The sequence below is a fragment of the Aegilops tauschii genome, chromosome 2 (assembly GCF_002575655.3).
Source record: "Aegilops tauschii subsp. strangulata cultivar AL8/78 chromosome 2, Aet v6.0, whole genome shotgun sequence".
NCBI lineage: Eukaryota > Viridiplantae > Streptophyta > Magnoliopsida > Poales > Poaceae > Aegilops > Aegilops tauschii.
Genome location: NC_053036.3, coordinates 398,339,360 through 398,345,293, shown reverse-complemented (window position 1 = coordinate 398,345,293; position 5,934 = coordinate 398,339,360).

Below are 5,934 nucleotides of genomic sequence, written 5' to 3'. Positions count from 1 at the left end.
TACGAGGAACTTGAAAGTCGTCATGAAACCCTCTCAGCCACTCATGAGAAGCTTTCCTACAATTATCTTCAAAGGAAGTAAGATCTCGAGAAACTGAGAGCGTCTCATGAAGATGTTCAAAAGGAGAACGATTCACTACTCGCTCAACAGATCAAATCTGCTCAGGAAGACTTTGTGCCACCATGTTTAAAATGTCTTGAGCATGATAATGTTTTCTCTGCTTCTGAATGCTCTAGTGCCTCTGATATTGCAATATCTGCAACTGCTGATGTGGTAACTAACCCCTGTTCTGAGGACACCACCACTATTGCTGATGAGAATGCTAGGTTGAAGATATTGCTTGAAACAGGCATGTACAAAAGCCTCAAAGGGCATCAAAACCCTATGCGATGTCCTCAAGAAACAGATTCTGAACCGAAACCCTAGGAAAGAGGGTGTTGGTTTCGAGAGGAAAATGAATGTTGATGGTTCTTACTGGAAGCCTGAGCAGTACCCGAAAACCACATGGGTTGCTACAAAGGACCCTTCAGTGAACCCATCCACCTTATCTGGCTTCACTTGTGCTAACTCCATTGTCATTGATGAATCCTTCGACGCCAATTAAGCTGTTTAAGAATCGGAATGGTGAAGTGTTTGCCTGGTTTATTGGTACTAACTGCAGGAATGGACCACCTTTGAAGAAGATCTGGGTGCCCAAAAGCTGTCTTGAGAGGCTTCCCGTGAATGTCATCATGACACCACCTCGGAAGAAGACAAACCCCAGACAAAAGGCTTCATATGGCCCAAAGGCTTCATACAGACAGAGGACCTCACAAGGTCACCCTAACATCAATGTTTTGCAGGGAAACTATCATCAGACTCATGAATATGAGTGTGTTTCTTCTAACAGCTATGTTCACAAATCAAATAACTTTTCTGCATATTCTTATGAGTATTATTCACCTCCTGCAAAACTATTAGCTAGGGCTCCAAAGCCAAAGTTCTCAGATGCTGCACTTAGACTTATTGCTTCTAAGCCACCCCTGAAGATGTGGGTGGTTAAGAAGAATTAACTGTTGGGGAACGTAGCATGAAATTTCACAAAAATTCCTATGCTCACGCAAGATCTATGCATGGAGATGCATAGCAACGAGGGGGAGAGTGTGTCTACGTACCCTCGTAGACTGAAAGTGGAAGCGTTAGTTTAACGCAGTTGATGTAGTCGAACATCTGCACGATCCAACCGATCAAGTACCGAATGTACGACACCTCCGAGTTCAGCACACGTTCAGCTCGATGACGTCCCTCGAGCTCTTGATCCAGCAGAGGTTCGAGGGAGAGTTTTATCAACACGACGGCGTGGTGAAGGTGATGGTGATGTGATCCGCGCAGGGCTTCACCTAAGCACTACGACGCTATGAACGGAGGAGTAAACTGTGGTGGGGGGTACCGCACACGGCTAAGAGAACAATTGATGTGCTATGGGGTGCCCCCTGCCCCCGTATATAAAGGAGGAGAGGAGGAGGCTGCCGGCCCTAGGGGGTGCGCCATGGGGGGGAAACCGACTAGGACTCCTAGTCCAAGTCGGCCCCCCTTGTCGGTGTCAAAACCGGTCGATCTCGGGTAGGGGGTCCCGAACTATGCGTCTAAGGATCGAAGGTAACAGGAGACAAGGGACACGATGTTTACCCAGGTTCGGGCCCTCTTAATGGAGGTAATACCCTACTTCCTGCTTGATTGACTTTGATGAGTATAGGGGTTACAAGAGTCGATCTACCTCAAGATTATAATGGCTAAACCCTAGATGTCTAGCCTATATGAATTCTGATAGCCTCTACGGACTAAACCCTCCGGTTTATATAGACACCGGAGGGGCCTAGGGTTGTACAGAGTCAGTTTATAGAGAAAGTAAATCACACATCCGGACGCCAGTTTTGCCGTCCACGCAAAGGAGAGTCCCATCCGGACATGGGGGGTGGCCTTCTATCTTGTATCCTCATGGCCCATCAGTCTGGCCCATGTCACATAGCCCGGATCCCCGGGGAGCCCATAATCCAGGACTCCCTCAGTAGCCCCTGAACCAGGCTTCAATGACGATGTGTCCGGCGCACAGATTGTCTTCGGCATTGCAAGGCGGGTTCCTCCTCCGAATACTTCAAAGCAGCTGAACAAGAGAACTATATCCGGCTCTGCATAGCAGTTACAACCCTCAACCACAAAGGCATCATACTTAAACAAAATAAGTCATGTCCACTGACAGCTTTTTTGGCGAGACATTACGTCTGGCCTTATTATTATTTCAAACCGTTCTTTGGCCTCCCACTTCGCGTTTCGAGGCGCGCCCTCCAGTGACACGTCTTGTCAAAGCAGAGATCGTGTCCCCTTATTACGGGATTCTCATCAATGCGGGTTTAGGTAATCCAACCGTGTCACCCGCACGACCCCTTGGGAATAGGTGAGTTTTAAGGCTTGAGGGGGTGCTTGATATTCACTACCTTTATAAGAGGATAAGGACCCATATTTTTACCCCACGCCTTCTTCTTCCTCAGCCCTCCCATCCTCGAGCTCCAGCGCCCAAGTTTCGATTCTTTCCATCACCACCAAACATTCCGGCCATGTCCGGATCCGGCTCTCAAGGCAAGTGGGTGGCCTCCTCCATGACGGAGAAGGACATCAAAGAGCTTCGGGAGGCGAGGTACTTGACCGTGGAAATCGCACACAGGATCCCTGCGAAAGGGCAAGTCATCCCCACTCCAAAGCCCGGCGAGAGGGTTGTATTCATCCCTCACTTCCTCCGTGGGTTAGGATTTTCCCTTCACCCCTTTGTTCGTGGTCTCATGTTTTACTACGGGCTAGATTTTCACAATCTGGCCCCAAACTCCTTCCTCCACATCTTGGCGTTCATCCACGTGTGTGAGGCGTTTCTCCTATGGCTCAAGGTCTTCAACATGAAGCCGAAGGTGGTCGACGGGCAGCATGCGGATTGCAGCGGCGCCATGGTGAGTAAGCTCCCAAATGTTACCTGGACCCAAGGGGCCTTTGTGGAAACCATCAAAATATGGCAGTGGGAGTGGTTCTACATCACCGAACCCCGCGGCACCAAGTGGGTGGCCGCTCCTGCTGTCGGTGTCAAAACCGGCGGATCTCGGGTAGGGGGTCCCGAACTGTGCATCTAAGCTCGATGGTAACAGGAGATAGGGGACACGATGTTTACCCAGGTTCGGGCCCTCTCTATGGAGGTAATACCCTACTTCCTGCTTGATTGATCTTGATGAATATGAGTATTACAAGAGTTGATCTACCACGAGATCGTAATGGCTAAACCCTAGAAGTCTAGCCTGTATAACTACGGTAATGAGTACCCTCCTTTCCGGACTAAGTCCTCCGGTTTATATAGACACCGGGAGGATCTAGGGTTACATAAGGTCGGTTACAAAGAAAGGAATCTACATATTCGGCCGCCAAGCTTGCCTTCCACGCCAAGGAGAGTCCCATCCGGACACGGGTGCAGTCTTCGGTCTTCGTATCCTCGCAGCCCATCAGTCCGGCCCATGGCTAACGGGCCGGACGCCCGAGGACCCCTTAGTCCAGGACTCCCTCAGTAGCCCCTGAACCTGGCTTCAATGACGAGGAGTCCGGCGCGCAGATTTGTCTTCGGCATTGCAAGGCGGGTTCCCCTTTCCGAACTCCAGGATTGTCTTCAGACGTATCAATGTGTCCGGACCTGTAACACACACACCGCACACAACGGCAGAGAGAAGATAACTTTACACGAGTCCAATCCGCTGACAACTTTTTGTAACATGACATCACATTTGTCCGGTCATAATTTCGAACCGTTTTTTGTCTGCCGCTCCATGTTTCGAGATGCGGTTGCCATTGGCACGTCTTGTCAAAGCAGAGATCGTGTCCCCTTATTGCGGGATTCTCATCAATACGGGTGTGGGTAACCCAACCGTGCCATTTACACAATCCTTGGGAATAGGCGAGTTTTGAGGCGAGTGGGGAGGCGTTCAATATTCACTGCCCTTATAAGGGGATAAGGATTCCCCCTTCTTCTCCCACGCCTTCTCTCTCTCTCTCTCTCCACCCTTCCAATCTTGAGCTCCAACGCCCAAGTTCTCATCTTCTTCCCACTCAAGCTAGCACTCAACCATGTCCGGATCCGGAGGCCAAGGCAAGTGGATGGTCTCCTCCGTCAAGGAGAAGGACATTACTGAGCTTCGGGCGGTAGGGTACTTGGCGAAGGAAATCGCCCATCGTCTGCCGGCCCAGGGACAAGTCGTCCCCACGCCGAAGCCCAACGAGAGGGTGGTGTTCATCCCTCATTTTGTCCATGGGCTAGGGTTTCCACTCCACCCATTCGTCCGCGGGCTGATGTACTATTACGGGATAGACTTCCATGATCTATCCCCGAACTCTTTCCTCAACATCTCGGCGTTCATCGTCGTGTGTGAGGCCTTCCTCCGCATCCAACCCCACTTCGGGCTGTGGCTCAAAGTCTTCAACGTGAAGCCGAAGGTAGTGGACGGCCAGCACGCGGAGTGCGGAGGAGCCATGGTGAGTAAGCTGGCCAATGTCTCCTGGCCAAAAGGCACTTTCGTGGAGACTGTCAAGGAATGGCAAAAACAATGGTTCTACATCACAGAACCTCGCGGCACAAACTAGGCCGCGGCTGCCGAATTCAGCTCCGGCGCTCCCATGTGACTCACCTCCTGGGTCGAGAAGAGCCCGAACTGGTGTTCGCCAGACGAGCTGATAGTGCCGCAGACGCGCGTTCAGAGCATGGTGGACAAGAATGTCAAACTTGTCGATGTAATCCAAGTGATGCTGGTTCGCCGGATCCTCCCTTGCAAAAGCCGAAAACGCCCCCTTTGGGAGTTTAATCCGAGGAGGCACCAAACCCTGGAGAGGCTCTTCGGAATGACTCACGAAGATGCCTGGAAGTTGCTCTTTAAGGGCAACGAGAAACTGCTGGCCACAGACTCGGACCGCGGGCATGATACTAACCACCCCGCCAGTGAGGTACACTGTTTTTAACGCATCCCCTAATTGCTTGTTTCAAGGGTGATGTCTGAGCTTTTATCATCATTCCTTCTTCAGGACTAGATGGAGAGGGCGAAGCGGATCCAGTGTCCGGCTCCGCTGCCTGAAGAACCAATCATCCCGCATTTAGCGAAGATGCTGGTGCCGGCGCCCTATAAGGCGCCAGAGAAGAGGGCCAAGAAGAATGCAAGGGGGGGCCAAAGGTGACCCCGTCGCAAGGGTACTTCGGACGTAACGTCCGAAGACGAAGAGACTCGTTCCTCCGTCCCTGAGGACGACGATGAGGAGGAGGAGGAGGACGAGGAGATCCCTCCCCGTGATGAGGGGAGGGAAAAGAGGGTGGCCTCCATGAATCTGGAGGTGGGACACCCAAGAAGAGGAAGGGCTCCCTTGCGGATAACTCTGTATGGGACGTAGACAGTAGTCCAGAGTGCCGCTCCCGCGCCAAGCCTCAGGCCGCATGTAAGTACTACGATTCATGCATATCCATGTGTCCGACCTCTTCTCCTCATTGCATTAACCTGGTTAGTTGTGTTATTTCAGTCCGGCCCACGACAGCTTCCAGCGATCCTTGTCAGGAGGTTCCTGGACTCCAAGGAGATGGCCAGCATGTCACCGCCGACCGCTCACTCTCCCAGGGCCATGGACAACACCCAGGTGTTGTCCCGAAAGACCGCTCCAGGCCGAGGAGAGACTCCGGATGCTGTCAAGAGGGCGCCAGAGGGCGAAACCTCCACTGCCGGACACACGGGGGAGCAAATCCCCGTGGAGACTGGCGAGGAGGGCCGTATTCAGTTCGGCCCTCAGCCAAATATGGTTACGGAGACCCATACGGCTCCGGAATCCGGCGAGCGACCTCCTTTGAAAGAGGGGGGTGCGCCCATTCCACCGGTGGCCCCTGTCCAACCT